This window comes from Silene latifolia, chromosome X, assembly GCF_048544455.1.
Source record: "Silene latifolia isolate original U9 population chromosome X, ASM4854445v1, whole genome shotgun sequence".
Classification (NCBI taxonomy): Eukaryota; Viridiplantae; Streptophyta; class Magnoliopsida; order Caryophyllales; family Caryophyllaceae; genus Silene; species Silene latifolia.
In genome coordinates, this window is record NC_133537.1 from 245488672 (window position 1) to 245506724 (window position 18053).

The 18053-nt window shown below is 39.0% G+C and overlaps 2 non-coding genes across 2 annotated transcripts; both read left to right on the forward strand.

The window, feature by feature from the left end:
- The first annotated feature begins 1699 nt into the window (after positions 1 to 1699).
- Positions 1700 to 1806, forward strand: LOC141625180 (small nucleolar RNA R71). The gene has a single exon (XR_012534974.1). It is a non-coding gene; the product is annotated as a small nucleolar RNA R71 (small nucleolar RNA).
- A 12600-nt stretch (positions 1807 to 14406) lies between these two features.
- LOC141626039 (small nucleolar RNA R71) lies at positions 14407 to 14513 on the forward strand. Its single transcript, XR_012535771.1, has one exon. It is a non-coding gene; the product is annotated as a small nucleolar RNA R71 (small nucleolar RNA).
- Positions 14514 to 18053: the final 3540 nt, after the last annotated feature.

The following is an 18053-nucleotide window of genomic DNA, read 5'->3' on the forward strand; positions in this document are numbered from 1 at the left end:
TTTTCGCAATCCAAGCACGCACAAGCAATCAATTATGATCCTTCACATATCCATCACCTACATAACATAATTATGTATAATTACCACATACTCAGTCAATTAATCATTCACATAACCTAGACTCATCGTAAATTAATAGGAATATCAACTTAAAGAACAAACACGACTTTTCCTGATTTTCCTGCACATGGCAGACTCGGTATAAAATGAATAACTAATTCCAGGAAATTCGAATTGATGCAAGGCCAATTGAATTGGAACCCCATGAGTCTTAGCTACAAATTATATCTAACGTGTTTTTCTCAAATTCCAAACTTATCAAGGGTTTTCAGACTGATTTCCAAAAACTGACAGAAACCGTCGCATAAAAAGTATTGATTTATAAAACGAGTTTGAGAAATGATTTTTAAGTAAAACCAACGCCTAACTCATCTAAACTCTTTAAATTAAATATATGAAAAAGACCCAGCACCAATTCCATATCTAAATTATGTTTTAGAAGTAATCTTTTAGCCTCTACTGATTCGCGGACTTTTTAGATAGACGTTCACAAATAATTTCTTCAGGAAAAACTACACGGTGAAATGCTACAAATTTGCACAGGCATAAACTAGGCTTGGAATAAACATGAGTCTCCTCTTTAACTTTTTGCATCCCACGGCTTTAAGACAGGTAAAACACTCAAATAACAGAGACCAACGAATCTGTAAGTTGCTGTAACTATTCTATTCATTTATCTCATACAATTTATAATCAAAACCCCCAAACCAATTTCTTGGGTTAAAAAAATTATTCCACTACTACTATAATTATGCTAATAATTGAATAAAGAGGTAATAGGATAGTCTACTTACGAAATAGGATGAGAATAGGCTGAGAATCGCCTCGCAATGCCTCACGCGGCTCCCTTCACACACGGCTCCCTCTTCTCTCTTTTCTCTCTTTTCTCATGATTAAAGTGAATATGGTGATAGGGAGATTAGGGTTTGGTTAGATGAGTTATATGTATAGGATAGGTGCTATTAAGACGATACGGGCCTAGCCTAGTTAGATTAATTAAAACCTGAGTCACATAGTTACCCGAGTCACAAATACACTACACGACCCAGCTGGTAACTCGGCCTAATATAATATCATATTAAAATACCGGGTATTACATGGGGTGTATGTTGATTGAAGATTTTGAACATTTTGGCTTTTGTATGAAAGATTGGGATGTAATTTGGTATTCTCATTGTAATAGTTGGAATAAGGGGTGCCACTCTTGTATGCTTGGAAAGCATTCACTTGTTCACTTGTTCCCCTACATTCGTTTTGGTCATGTCCCAAAGTTCCACAACTCTCACATACTCCACTTGAAATTGATGATGATGCCACCATAGCATTAACATGTTGCTTAGGTAATTTGGAGGCCTCTTCAAGTTTAGCCATGGCCTTCTCAAACTTCAAATTAATGGTGTCAATGTGAGCACTTAGTTGAGCACCCAATTGAGTAATGGAATCCACCTCATGCTTTCCTCCTCTACTAGCCTTCCGAGGTCTACTATATTGCGAGTTATGGACCGCCATTTCTTCAATTTTATTCCATGTTTGATTGTCATCAACTTCGGTAAACATACCATTGGATCCCATGTTGAGGATGTTTCGGGAGTCTTCATATAGACCATTCTAAAATTGTTGTACAAAGAACCACTCGCTAAGTCCATGGTGTGGACAAGAACGACAAGTGTCCTTGAATCTCTCCCATGCTTCGTACAAAGATTCCTCATCCCTTTGTTTGAACCCGGTGATTTGGGCTCTCAACATGTTAGTCTTTTCCGAGGATAGAATTTCTTGTAGAAAGCAAGTGCCAATTTCTTCCAAGAATCAATACCAAGAGTAACCTTGTCTAGGCTTTTCAACCATTGTTTTGCGGTACCAATAAAAAAAAAGGAAATAAGACCCATTGGACTTGGTCTTGAGTAACTCCGGTTTGAGAAATCGCATCACAATAGTCACAAAAAGTCTCCATATGTGAGTGAAGGTCTTCACTAGGCATCCCTCCAAATTGACTTCTCTCAACTAATTGTATGAATGCGGATTTGGCAATGAAATTACCGGTCAAATGCTGTTGTGTAGGAGTACCATTTGGTAGGTTCTCCTCGGTCGGTACGGAATGTGATGAGAATTTAGGCATTGTGGGTTGATTTTGTGGTGGGTTTTGTATTGGGTTATCCTCTCCTTCTCTTGCAAAAGGGTTGGTAAGCTCAATGTTATTTGGTTGAATGTTCACAAGTTCTCCAATACCTCTCAAAGTACCTTTAGCAAGTCTTCTATTGTTGGTCAAAGTTCTTTCAATTTCAAGATCAATGGGTAACAAGTTACCTTGTGATCTCCTAGACATGCAAAATATCAAACAACTTGAAAACAATTAGAACAACCTTGAGGAGATTGACTTCCCCAAGGTAAAGAAAGACACGACTAAAAACAATAAATGAAAATCAAATCAAGTTAACACCGTCCCCAGCAACGGCGCCATTTTTGGTGTGGGTTAAACTCGTCATCAAAAGCTACCTCACCAAAACAATATTTATAACTTCATAAACTACTCTTAGTAAAGAGGTAAGTAAAGATCGGATTTTCAATTGCAAATGGTTGTGTCTTAGGGTGTCACAATTTGGGTTGAGATAGGAGATCAACTAAACTAATTAACAATATAAAAACAAAGTAATAAAAACAAGCAAGGTGATTAAAATGAGATGTAAACAATTGATTAAAAGCACTAGGGTGTCATGGGTTCGTAGGGGATTCATGGGAGTTGATCATACAAACATGTTCTCTACTAGATGCAAGCACTAATTGTTGTGATGGGATTGAGTTGGCGTATAAGCTTACAATCCCTAAGAAAGTTTGGGTCCCGGTGCCGAATCGATTAGATTGTACAACACCTACAAGTCGACTTAGTCCTTCCTATCCAACTATATGCATGGTCTAATAAGACTCGAGTTGGTGTATAAGCTTACAAGTCTCGTTGAAAAGATAGGTGATGGGTAAAAAATGCAAGGATTCATAGGCTCGCATTTCATCAAACATAACATGTGCATAAGTTGAAATCACAACAAGCAAGCAAACTAATTATGAAAACATATTAGATTAAGCATGAATCAATCCCCATGTTGGTTTCCCCTAATTCCCCATTAACCCTAGTTAAGGAAACTACTCACTCATTATCAAGTTTAACATGCTAACAAGAGTGTCAATCATACTAGCAAGGCAAAACATGATGAATAAATGAAAATGATTAACAATAATTAAACAAGGTTAAGAGAGAATTATACCTATGAAGATGATTCCAAATAATAAAGCAAAGAATAATAGATGTACTTGATGATTGATGGAAGGTTGTCAATCCTCCAAATAAACCCAAATAATCTTCTAATTGCCCAAAATAAACGAAGAACAATAGAGAAATTAAGGAAAGATTAAGTATTGAGATTTGTATTAAGACTAGATTAAAAGTTGATTACAAGATTAAGAATGATTAGAACTTGATTAAGAAAGTATTAAGAGAGCATTATGATTGCTTACTAATTGATTACAACTTGATGATAATCTAGGTAGTACAAAGGGGTATTTATACTAAAGATTAAGTACAAAAATTAGGGTTACTAAGGGCTTAAATGACTATTAAGACCCTTAAGAAAAGTTGAGGAAATGCTCCTCTGCAAGGAAATGAGCATTTCCGTTTTGCTGGTCCCGTATGGATATGCTCGTCCCGAGCGGCTTTGGTCTTGGCACGTTGGGTTCTGTCCTGTGATCCGAGCGGATCATAGAGGAGACGCTCGGATCCTTTGGCTTCAAGACGAGCGTCTTGACTGGGGACGCTCGGATGGTGGTTAAAGAAGACGCCCGGATTTGTGGCAATCCGCTCGGATCCTGGGTCAGGCAGCTTCTTTTCTCTTCATTCCTCAACAATCCGCGGGGATCTTGTTGAGGTTGCAAGGATCCTTTCGTCATTGCCCAATTTACTTCATTATCTACATAGGCCATCTAGTAATGTCTTCTCTTTGATGCTTTGTCATTAGATGCGATCAATTTAGCTCCATTTCGCCATATAAATGCAAGGTTAGCTCTCCTTTCCTACCAAGAGGGACGAAACCTCAAAGAATACGCAAAATGGGAAACTAAAGATAGTAAATGACCCAATTATGCACTATAAAGCATAGGAACAAGGTAAATTCGAGGACTAAATGTGCTCAAATATGAGTCATATCAGTCGCCTATAGATAAATAATATATTTACAATTACTTAATTATTTACTTCATTCAAACAATACCATTAATTACAAATTAATTAATTAATTACGTTAATTAAAATATCGTATAATTATAAATTCCGTTTTAATAAACAAACCCGTCCACCCAATAAATTGGTATTAACCCCGTCACAACAACCCACATCACAACTCAAACACACCCACAACTCAAACACTCCATACGCAAACCGTGTACAGTACACACACACACACACACACCCCTTTTGCAGCCACCATACACGCCCTACCAACCACCTAGAGGCACCACCCCCATCAACCACCACTAGCCTGCACCATCACGACCCCCGACGACCTCCAACCACCAGCCCAACCGTCCCTTACACCTCGTAAACTCGTGCCCTAGCAACAACAACCACAAACATTACCAATTACCCAAAACCCGACATCGACAACACCGTGTATAAAGCCCCTCGCCAACACCACCACAGCCACCACTACCACCTTTGGCCACCATCATTGACACCACTATCCCACAGTGATTCCAGGGGTGCTCCCCTTTCCCCGGTACAGTCACAAACGCAATCACGGTTCTCGTTTTAAGACGGTCGCATCCTTTTCCCTATTTTACCCTATTTTACCGCCACCACCATCCCCAACCGCCACCTGCCACCACCCCGACGCCTCCACTGTGGTCGACTACTCCCCCACATCACAACTCCACCAAGCCCAAGTCAAGACTCGACCATTAGAGGGTTCGAAACCCGTGTTCAATCACTCGGCACAAACACCCAACCACCCCCGACAACCCACACGAATTCCGGCCAAACAATTACCATAACCACCCCACTACCACCACCATCGTCGACCCATCACCCACAACCTAGCCAACCTAAGTCTTAGGTCCCACAACCAATAATCCGTGTTAAACACACGATTTTAATATACAATAACCACCCTACAGTAGCGGTCAACATCCCTCCATCGACGGTCAACAGTGGTCCGGTCAGTCAAGGTTAGATCTCACGGCAGAGGTATGGTTAAGGTCATGGCATGGTCATGTTATACAGTCATGGTCTTGTTATATGGTTTTAATATAAATAAAATATTAGTTGAATTATTTAAGACGATCTTACCTTTTTATCGTTAATTGCTCTTTCGTCTTCTAAATCTCCTTCCTCTACTTTTATGAATTACTTTTCAGATTTATTATGTATTTATAGTCTAGGTTTAGGGAGTATATGATGCCAATTGGGAAATTATTTCCTTTTCTAATTATTATAGGATTTATCATATTATTATTATTATTATTATTATTATTATTATTAAATCACGTTTCAAATCCCGACCAATACTCATACTAGGCCTAATAAAATCCGCCCATCTATACACAACACATGGCCCAAGGCTTAATTGGCTTTAAACCCAATTCCCGACTTGGTTACTTACTTTATTATTTAATTAACGTCTTATTCGCAATTATTATTAGAAATGTCATTAATTAATTATTTAAATTAAATAAATTATTCTCATAAATTATTCTTAAATTACTGGGTATTACATTCTCTCCCCCCCCCCCCCCCCTAAAATGAACTTCGTCCCGAAGTTCACTGATACCGTCGTTTTAGTATCAAAAATAAGCACCTACGTACTTGATCAGAGCCATTTGGTGTTCACAATTAAGCATATGTGGTCGTTGGTCAATGGTCGATACAAAACACAATTTATACTTCACAAACAACTCTACAATTAGTAAAGAGGCAAGTAAAGGTCGGATCCCAAGGGACGGGTATTGAAATGAAGATTCTATTGTAACTAGTGGTGTCTAGGGGTGTCACAAATTGGGTTGATGTAGAAGGTTACTAAACTAAGATAGCAATGAAAATAAACTAACAAGATAAATAAAATAAGGGTGTAAACAATTGATTAAAAGCACTAGGGTGTCATGGGTTTATAGGGGAATCATGGGATATGATCATACAAACATGTTCTCAAATTATAAGCAAGCAATTATTGTTGTGATGGATTGAGTTGGGTTATATCTTACAATCCTAGGAAAGTTTGGGTCCCGGAGCCGAATCTCTTGGATTGTACAACACCTACAAGTTGACTTAATCTTCCCTACTTAACACATGCATGGTCTAACAAGACTCGAGTTGGGTTATGTCTTACAAGTCAAGTTGAAAGGATAGAAGATGATAGTAAATGCAAGGATTCATAGGCTTAGCATTTCATCAAATATAACATGTGCATGTATTAAGATCAAAACAAGCAAGCAAATAAGATATGAAAGCATATTAATTTAAGCATGAATCATTCCCCATGTTGGTTTCCCTAATCACCCATTAAACCCTAGCTAAGAGACTACTCACTCATTATCATATTGATCATGCTAGAAAGGTTGTCAATCATACTAACATAATGAAACATGATGAATAAATGAAAGTAATTAGCAATAATTAAAAAGGGATTAAGAGATTATACCTACTAATGATTCCAATAACAAAGCAAGAATAATAGAAGTACTTGAATCCTAGATTGAGAGGTTGTCAATCTCCCAATAATAACCCAAATAATCTTCAATTACCCAAAATAAAGTAAGAACAAGAGAGAGATTAAAGAACTAAAACTTGGATTAAAACTTGATTAATATTTGATTACAATATTGAAGAGAGATTTGATTGATATTAACTACACTAATTATTGATAAGAAGAACATGCTCCTCTAATTAGACTAATGGGGTATTTATAGTCAAAATTAGGGAGGATGCATTAGGGTTAACTAAGGGCTAAACTAGTAATTACACTTTTTAAGTTGAGCAAGGAGCCTCCGGGATTATCCGAGAGAAGGGCTTCTTCATTTCGTAGCTTGAAGAACGAAAACTGTCTTTGTCTTTGTGATCCGTGCGGGGCCGGGAGTCGGGACGGCCGGATCTGGGATGGACGATCCGAGCGGATCAAGGAACAAGACGCTCGGACTGGGCATGGGAAATCCGAGCGGATTCCTGGTGAGGACGCTCGGACTGGCGAGGACGGACGGATTCTCTACAATCCGTTCGGATTGTAGTTCAGCAGCTTTCCTTCTTCTTTTTCTTCCTTTTCTTCATGAATTCCTTGGGGATTTCCTTGGGGACTCAAGGATCCTTTTCTCAACAATGCTCTTCTACTATGCTATGTACAAAGGCCTTCTAGTCTTGTCTCTCCTTGATGCTTGGTCATTGAATATGATCAATTTAGCCTTGTTTTGCCATAAAAATGCAAGATTCTTACTCCTTTCCTACCAAGGGATCAAAATCTCAAAGAATATGCAAAACAAAGAACTAAAGATAAGAAATGACCCAAATAGGCACTAAAAAGCATGGAAACAATGGTAATTCGGGGGCTAAATATGCGCCAATTATGGTCGCATCAAATATCCCCAAACCGAACCTTTGCTCGTCCCGAGTAAAGAGGTGACAAAGACTAGGACCAATACTAACCTAACCTAATAATAATAGCCGATATGAGACAATTAGCGGGTCTCACTCCGCCCCTTCAACTCACAACAAGACAACCATGAGGTAGGATGCCTTCTTGCAAGGCAAGGTGGGTCTTGCCAAAATGGCGACACATCCAAACATTAAGCACACAAAAACACATAATGGATGCATCTACAAAAAGAATAGCCACTTTCCTCATCTAAGCGGCGGAAATTATCTACAAGGGAAGCAATTCAAGGGTACACAATCCTTCATAGATGCAATTTGTTCAAACTACTAAGCCTAGAAGGATACCAATAAATCACCTCCAAAAGGTGTCAAGCTAGGGTACCTTTGTCCTCAATCGTTAAATGCTTTTGTCAAGAGTAGACTCCCTATGGTGTTAGAAACACTGGAGGATCGCGGAATTCCCCCTCTTGCCTAGACAAGAAGAAGGGTCGTCCCCTCTCTACCATGCACAAAAATGGATACGATGGAAAAAGGGATCAATAAAATTTGAGTTTCATTTGGGAGTTTGCTTTTGTTTTTGTTTTTCCCCCCAATTTCTTGTGGCATTTTGACTTTTTGAGAACACTTTCTTTGCCATTCTTTTTGATTTTTGGCATTTCAATACTTGACAACTTTTTGCATTTCTTTTTGAACATTTTCAAAGTCACCCCAATTAGTAACGAGGGTGCCTTGTATTTGAAGCTTTAGGAGTTCTATTTTTGCTCCTCTTTTCTTTTGATGCATTTTTGGCAAACTTTCTTTCACTTTTCATTTCATTGAACTCAAATTGATTTCTTTTTGTGCCCATTCCCTTTGATGACAAAAATGTATGGTAGAATATGGATGAATGATGGAAGTATGCATGGTTTCAAGGGTCACCTTGGAATAAACGGTAGCCAAGGAGTTATCACACCACAAGGTACTCTTGACTAGGCCTTAAACCATGGGTCAAAGGATACTAGCATGACACATCCTAGGGTGTTTTACAAGTATTCTAACAAGCAAAGTCTTAAGAAGAAAAAGCATCTACTAGGGCCTATATACACTTGTCAAGCTTCCCAAGTAGACGGTTTCGCAAAATTTTTCTAACATGCAACTACATGCCATGATGCAACTAGCATATACACATCCTAATGCATATGATTCTACCAACTAATATGCCATATAAACTAAATGCAATCCTAAGTTCACATTGGTTTACCGCATCAATCAAAATAAAGCCACATAGTCATTAACATAAAGAGGAAAAAGGAGATTGGAAAGATCATACCATGCGGTCTTCAATATCCTCATGTCTCGGATGTGGCGTAGTCAATCAAAGTGAACAAGGATGAACAAACACAATATATACAAGACAATATATACAAAGGAAATGAACTTGTTTTTGGTTTTTCAATTTTTCAAATTTTTATGATTTTTGAAATTTTTCAATTTTTATGGTTTTTGAATAAAAGTTAAGTGTTAGAATTCCCATCCCCACACTAATATGGGCATTGTCCTCAATGGCCAAAATGATGGAAATTATGCAAAGAATGATGCATGATTTCTATACTAAATGCAATTCTACACTAAGCTATACTACATGATGCATGGTTTTTGTTATGACGGAGAGGATAATTTAAATTACCTCCTGTTGCGTATGCATTAACTTCCCCAAACCAAGTAAGACACTATTGCTAATGTCAAAGCATGGGGAAGTTCATGCACATGCTATGCTATGCATGAAACTAGATTGTCATTTTGGATTTTACAAAAGTGGGAACAATAAAGAACACCTCAAAGGAACCGAGGTGTGAGTCCTTTGATGTTGCTAGGACTAAACCAACAATGATCAAAATGAAATAAAATACAAAGAGATATAGACAAACCATGGGAGTGTAGGAGTCTCCAAGGCTAGTCTTCCATCATGCTATTATCATCACCACTTCCCTCATGAGAAGTGGTCACATTGCCACTTTCCTTGGCACTTTCTTCTTTGCTTTCTTCACCATCATCTTCCTCATCATTATCTTCACCATCTTCACCATCTCTTTCTTCATCTCCACTTGCTTCTTCCTCAATATTATCATCAATCTCCTCATCATTTCCAACAACCTCATTGTTTTCCACCACGTCCCTAGATGCACCCGGAAACAAGGCTTCTCTATCCGCCCAACTAGGCAAAGGACAAGATGGATCAAGGAGTCCTTGCCTAGCTAGATGTAGGAGGGGAGGATATTGAGCCAAATAAGCATTCTTCCGATCTTCATAAGCTTGCTTGTGCATGGCTTGCATAAGAAGAGTTACATAGTCTTTCCCAATTTCAACTCCTTGTGGTTTGAACTCTTCATAATCATAGGGGTAAGGTGGTATAACAATGGAAGAGGAGGGAGTTTCATGATCACCCTTTTGTTGTTGAATGATGTACTCGGCTTCTTCGGATAGGGAAGTAAATAGTTGGTCCGGTGGACACTAAGACGGCAAATCTTTGCGGGTAAAGTGAATGATCGAGCCTCACTTGTAAGCCACCCATACTTGGTATCAAGGGAATTGTGAACAACCCACTTAAACTTGTTAATCAAGGTGGACATATCAATAAGATGGCCACCATCCTTAGCCTTGTACTTGCTATCCTTATTGAAATTAGGATCAAAGTGCTTGGCTAGGACCGTGACAAGGCCGCCATTAACAATTACGGTTTGACCCTTCTTCCCACTATCTACATGGAGCCATCTATCAACCAATAGCCTCAAAGAATTGTAAGGCTTGGTGTGAATTCTTCCAATATTCAAAGTTGATTCAAGGAGAATAAAATCGAGTCCCGTGAAATGATTGGTGTCTTTCCTAGCAATTATGGTATTTCCCACAACTTTGTGCCATATTCTTATGCCTAGGATGATGGACCAAAAGAGCACGACAAGCTTTAAAATCTTCAAATTTCTTCACGGAGATTGCCTCCCAAAGAGGCTCGGGATCATACTTCCCATATTGCTTATAAAATTTATGTTCATCGCTAAGACCCAAAATTTCACCCAATTCCGGAAAGGTAATGCGTCTACTAGTGTTAGCTAGACGAAACTCAATATTTTCCCTATTCTCAACTTTTGTCACTTTTAAAGAACTTAAGAATTCTAAGACAAGGGAGGGGTATGTTACTTCCTTCATATCAAACAATTTCTTTAAACCCATGGCATTGAAAAAGACTCTTGTTTGTTCAAGAACACCCAACTTCTCTAAAGCATCTTGGCATATGAATTTGGTGGATTGAATTTGTTTCATAGCAAACTTGACAAATGTATTTCTATGGGAATCGGAAATGAATGTTACCTCCGGATAATGCAAGAGTTGATTAATTACCGGAGTAGAGTGTGATGCTTCCATAGAAATTTGTTGAGGTGGTTGCACATCCAAGCTTGGTGTTGATACCACCATTGCCAAAGCCTTCTTCATTTGTAGAGCTTTTTGCCTTTGAGAGAGAGTTGTAGTCTTTGGTGCCTTTGTTGCCTTTGCTTTTGCTTTTGTTGCTCCCTTTGTTCTTGCCATTTGATGAGCTAACCAAGAAAAAGATCAAAAATCTTCAATTTGTAGAATGCCCAAATCGATTTTGAAAGTGAAAGGCTTTGCCTTTATGAGAACAAAAATCAATTCAAAGGTGAAGATTTTGTGCTTGGTTTTGATTGTTAATGAAGATGGAGTGATTGATTTGTTATTTGAAAGATGGTTTGATTTGATTTTGGTGAGTTTTGTTGAGGGTTTTTGTTTTTGAGATGGAGAGGATGAGGGTTTTGATGTTATGGGTAGTGTTTATGAGTGAATGAATGAATGAATGAAGGTGGGGTGGGTATTTAAAGAACTCGACAATATTAGGACGCAGGGACAATCCGTGCGGATTAGGCGCAATCCGCTCGGATTCTTCAGCTTCAAATTTTCAAAAATCCCGCCTAGAGACGGGCGGATTCTGGGGAATCCGCTCGGATTCTTTTTGGATGAGACGGGCGGATTTCGTGCAGGACGGACGGATTGTTGTCCAGAGATTTTTCTTTGTTTTTCTTCAGCTGCAAGACGGGCGGATCGTTCACAAGACGGACGGATTCTGTGAGACGGGCGTCTTTCCAGAAATCCGCTCGGATTCTTCAACAGTCAAGAATTTTGCAGTTTTTAGCTCAGCCCAAGACGGGCGGATTCTCAGCAGGACGCTCGGATCCTCTGCAGACGGGCGGATTCTCAGGAATCCGCTCGGATTGGTCCTTGTGTACACGGATTCAGTTCCATCCGTGCACCAACGCATTCCCTTATCATTCTTTCTTTCTTTCTTTCAAATCTTGTGTTCTTCATTGCGGGGGCACTACTAAGGCATGAATAGCCTAGGCAATTGCCATCCCCACACTAAGGTAAAGCACTACACATCAATTAAAATCATTAGTCCCTCCCTCACTTCTCTCTTTTCATGACAATTATTTTGATCAAAGTAAAAATAAATCCAAAAATGACAAAAAATGCAATACAAAAATTAAATGTAAGTTAGGGAGTTAGAAATATTTACAAGTGGTGGTTTAGGGAGGACTCCACCAAACTCGCATTCTTGATGAGATGTCAAGGAGGCATGTTCAAGGTGTTGTTGATGTTGCTCAACACCTTGAAGAAGTAATCAAAAGCTTGTTCATTGTTATGGTAGAGGTCCTCAATAGACCGTGGCTCTTGTTGTTGATCATGATCGATGGCATGCCCAATGTAGGGATTAAAGATCCCTTCAAATTCGTCGTCCCAAAGACCACAAACTTCATTGAGTTGATCATTGAAAATCTCTTGCTTGGATGGAGACAACTCTCCCAATTTCTTCTCTTGGCCAATGAGGCCATCTTCTTCTTCCTTGGTTGATTTTGATGAGCTTTGCAAGCTCTTCTTGTCACAATTCACTTGCTCTTTGAATGGAGCATCTTCAACTTTCTTCCTCCATTGGAGTTCCGATTTCTTCTTCTCATCTTTCCGGCTATAATGATCAATCATGAAACATGGCTCATGCAAACGAGGAGCTCTCATGGTCTTGTCAAGATTAAAAGTTATGCTTTCATCTCCCACTTCTAGAGTGAGCTCTCCATGTTTCACATCAATCACCGCACCCGCGGTGTGTAGGAAAGGTCTTCCTAAGATGATTGGAATGTTGGAATCTTCCTCCATATCAACAATGACAAAGTCCACCGGATGAAAACTTCCCACCCGCACGGGGACATCTTCCCATATCCCTAGCGGTGTCTTCGTCGATCTATCGGCCATTTGAAGAGTGATATTGGTACATTTAAGCTCTCCCATTCCCAACCTTTTACTTACCGAGTACGGCATGACACTCACACTAGCCCCTAGATCACATAAGGCTTTGTTGATCGTTGTGTCGCCAATGGTACACGGTATTGAGAAGCTTCCGGATCCTTTAACTTTGGAGGTGAACTCCCTTGAAGTATTGCACTACTCACCTTAGTGAAGGCGATAGTCTCAAGTTTCCGGATTGACTTCTTCTTTGTGAGGATATCTTTCATGTACTTTGCATAGGCCGGAACGTGATTGATTATTTCCGTGAAAGGAATTGAGACTTCTAAGTTCTTCACAATTTCCATGAACTTTCCAAGTTGATCATCAAATTTAGGCTTGGCTTGACGACTTGGAAAAGGAAGTCTAATCACAATGGGCTCCTTTTCTTTGGCTTTGTCTTCATTTTTCTTTGAGCTTTCTTCTTTTGATGATTCCCCTTCTTTGGGAACTTGCACCACAACTTCATTCTCACTAGCTCTCACAACTTCATCCTCAACTTGCTCCTTCGGTGCTTCATATCTTGTACCACTTCTCAAGTGAATGGCACTAACCGTTTCATGTCTAGGGGATTACCTTGAGGTGGTAATTGCCCCTTTTGTCTTTGTGAGCTCGAAGATGCTAGTTGGGTCAATTGTGTTTCCAACATCTTGGTGTGAGCTAGAATGTTGTTGATGGTGGTGTCTTTTGCTTGGCTATCTTTTTGCATTTGGGTGAAAAATTCTTGTTGATTCTTTTGCATTTGGAGGACCGCTTTTTGGACATCAAAACTTTGGTCATTGTGGTGATTGTATGGATTTTGATTTTGGTAACCTTGGTTTTGATTGAAAAAGGGTCTTTGATTTTGATTTCTCATGGGTGGTGGAGTGTATGTTGTTTGAGGGTTTTGGACATTTTGGCTTTTGTATGAGAGATTTGGATGGAACTTGGTGTTTTCATTGTAAAAATTTGAATAAGGGGTACCACTTTTGTAAGCTTGGAAAGCATTGACTTGCTCGGTTGTTCCCCTACACTCACTTGAGTCATGACCCAAGGTTCCACAATTCTCACATATCCCGCTTGGGATTGATGAGGATGCCGTCATGGCATTGACATGATGCTTTGATGATTTTGAGCTTTCCTCAAGTCTAGCCATAGCTTGTTCAAACTTCAAGTTGATTGTGTCAATGTGAGCACTAAGTTGAGCACCCAATTGAGTAACGGTGTCCACTTCATACTTTCCTCCTCTAGTAGCCTTGCGAGGCCTACTATATTGCGAATTATGGACCGCCATTTCCTCAATCTTGTTCCATGTTTGATTGTCATCAACTTCGGTGAACATTCCATTTGATCCCATATTGAGAATGTTCCTTGAATCTTCATATAAACCATTCCAAAATTGTTGCACTAAAAACCATTCGCTAAGTCCATGGTGAGGACATGAGCGACAAATACCTTTGAACCGCTCCCAAGCTTCATACAAAGATTCTTCATCCCTTTGCTTAAAACCCGTAATTTGAGCTCTTAGCATATTGGTCTTTTCCGGTGGGTAGAATTTTTTGTAGAAAGCTAGAGCAAGCTTCTTCCAAGAATCTATTCCAAGGGTGGCCTTATCAAGGCCCTTCAACCATTGCTTTGCGGTGCCGATTAACGAAAAAAGGAAATAAGACCCATCTTATTTGGTCTTGAGTCACGCCCGTTTGAGAGATAGCTTCACAATAATCACAAAAGGTTTCCATATGAGAATGAGGGTCCTCACTAGGCATTCCCCCGAATTGGCTCCTCTCAACTAGTTGAATGAAGGCGGACTTGGCAATAAAGTTTAGGTAAGATGTTGTGGGGTAGGAGTACCATTTGGTAGATCCTCCTCGGTGGGTATAGAGTGTGACGAGAATTTAGGCATTGTAGGTGGATTTTGTGTGGTATTGTTTAATGGGTTTTCTTCTCCTTCTATTGCGAAAGGAATGACAAACTCACTAGTGGGTTGAACAACTTCACCAACACCTCCCAAATTCCTCCTAACAAGTCTCCTATTATTTGTCAAGGTTCTTTCGATTTCACGGTCAAAAGGTAACAAATCTCTTTGTAACCTTCTAGACATGCAAAATATCAAACAACTCAAAAACAATTAGAACAAACCTTGAGGAGTTTTACTTCCCAAGGTGAAAAAGACACAACTAAAAACAATAAAAGAAATCTTAAATCAATTAAACACCGTCCCCAAGAACGGCGCCATTTTTGATCGGAGCCATTTGGTGTTCACAATTAAGCATATGTGGTCGTTGGTCAATGGTCGATACAAAACACAATTTATACTTCACAAACAACTCTACAATTAGTAAAGAGGCAAGTAAAGGTCGGATCCCAAGGGACGGGTATTGAAATGAAGATTCTATTGTAACTAGTGGTGTCTAGGGGTGTCACAAATTGGGTTGATGTAGAAGGTTACTAAACTAAGATAGCAATGAAAATAAACTAACAAGATAAATAAAATAAGGGTGTAAACAATTGATTAAAAGCACTAGGGTGTCATGGGTTTATAGGGGAATCATGGGATATGATCATACAAACATGTTCTCAAATTATAAGCAAGCAATTATTGTTGTGATGGATTGAGTTGGGTTATATCTTACAATCCTAGGAAAGTTTGGGTCCCGGAGCCGAATCTCTTGGATTGTACAACACCTACAAGTCGACTTAATCTTCCCTACTTAACACATGCATGGTCTAACAAGACTCGAGTTGGGTTATGTCTTACAAGTCAAGTTGAAAGGATAGAAGATGATAGTAAATGCAAGGATTCATAGGCTTAGCATTTCATCAAATATAACATGTGCATGTATTAAGATCAAAACAAGCAAGCAAATAAGATATGAAAGCATATTAATTTAAGCATGAATCATTCCCCATGTTGGTTTCCCTAATCACCCATTAAACCCTAGCTAAGAGACTACTCACTCATTATCATATTGATCATGCTAGAAAGGTTGTCAATCATACTAACATAATGAAACATGATGAATAAATGAAAGTAATTAGCAATAATTAAAAAGGGATTAAGAGATTATACCTACTAATGATTCCAATAACAAAGCAAGAATAATAGAAGTACTTGAATCCTAGATTGAGAGGTTGTCAATCTCCCAATAATAACCCAAATAATCTTCAATTACCCAAAATAAAGTAAGAACAAGAGAGAGATTAAAGAACTAAAACTTGGATTAAAACTTGATTAATATTTGATTACAATATTGAAGAGAGATTTGATTGATATTAACTACACTAATTATTGATAAGAAGAACATGCTCCTCTAATTAGACTAATGGGGTATTTATAGTCAAAATTAGGGAGGATGCATTAGGGTTAACTAAGGGCTAAACTAGTAATTACACTTTTAAGTTGAGCAAGGAGCCTCCGGGATTATCCGAGAGAAGGGCTTCTCCATTTCGTAGCTTGAAGAACGAAATCGTCTTTGTCTTTTTGTGATCCGTGCGGGCCGGGAGTCGGGACGGCCGGATCTGGGATGGACGATCCGAGCGGATCAAGGAACAAGACGCTCGGATTGGGCATGGGGAATCCGAGCGGATTCCTGGTGAGGACGCTCGGATCGGGCGAGGAGGACGACGGATTCTCTACAATCCATTCGGATTGTAGTTCAAAGCAGCTTTCCTTCTTCTTTTTCTTCCCTTTTCTTCATGAATTCCTTGGGGATTTCCTTGGGGACTCAAGGATCCTTTTCTCAACAATGCTCTTCTACTATGCTATGTACAAAGGCCTTCTAGTCTTGTCTCTCCTTGATGCTTGGTCATTGAATATGATCAATTTAGCCTTGTTTTGCCATGAAAATGCAAGATTCTTACTCCTTTCCTACCAAGGGATCAAAATCTCAAAGAATATGCAAAACAAAGAACTAAAGATAAGAAATGACCCAAATAGGCACTAAAAAGCATGGAAACAATGGTAATTCGGGGGCTAAATATGCGCCAATTATGGTCGCATCAGTACTACTAACAGAAGTCAGTGGTGAGTAAGGTCAATCTCCACAGGGAGATGGGAAAATGTCAGCTAAGCTAAGTCCCTCTGAGTCACAATTTCTTGGGGGGTTTTAAAATGATAGTTCTAATCTAAGGAGATCAAAGGAGAGAAATAGAGTAAGAAAAATAAAGAAGAGAGTTGATAACAATCAAGCAGAGAGAAAGTGGCTAAGATAGTCGGTTCACCATGATTCTCAAGAAATGTAGCCTAGGGTCTCAGGTCAATGCAAATTCGATCTACAGGGTAGTGAAAAGGTCCTTCCGGTCCGCTATTCGCCCTAGGACAATTCTAACTTAACTTCCGCCCTCATTAAAATGCACTAATGTTCGCTGCAGGTCTTACCTTTTCCATTCTTCCGATCTAGGTCAAGGTGTACCGCGATTAATTATCTAATTGCGTCGACTCAAAAAGACAAGAATAATTATATGCATCGATTAACAAAATAGATCTAATCCGCATCGAGTCTAATCACCTATTCACAATTTCCTTAAAATCATGGCTCCCCTATGTCTTAGTAAGGGAGATTAGCTATGCATGATTATCGAGCAACCAACAACAATACATAAGCTATAGAGATTCAACATGATTAAAAGTATAAAAATAGAATAACAACAACAGAGATAAAGAGAAAGGAAGCAATAGAACACAATAATTGATTAAGAATTGAGAGTAGAGTAAGAATACCGATTACAAGGAGGAATACAATCCAAGGTTAGGGTTTGGTCCGGTTTAAACTCGTCGTCAAAAGTTACCAACCAAAACAATATTTATAACTTTAAAAACTACTCTTAGCAAAGAGGCAAGTAAAGGTCGGATCCCAAGGGACGGGTATTGATGTAGGAGGTTCAATTGCAAATGGTCGTGTTTTAGGGTGTCACAATTTTGGATGAGATAGGAGATCAACTAAACTAATCAACAAGATAAAAGTAAAGTAATGAAAACAAGCAAGATGATTAAAAGGTTGTAAACAATTGATTAAAGGCATTAAGGTGTCATGGGTTCATAAGGGATTCATGGGAGTTGATCATACAAACA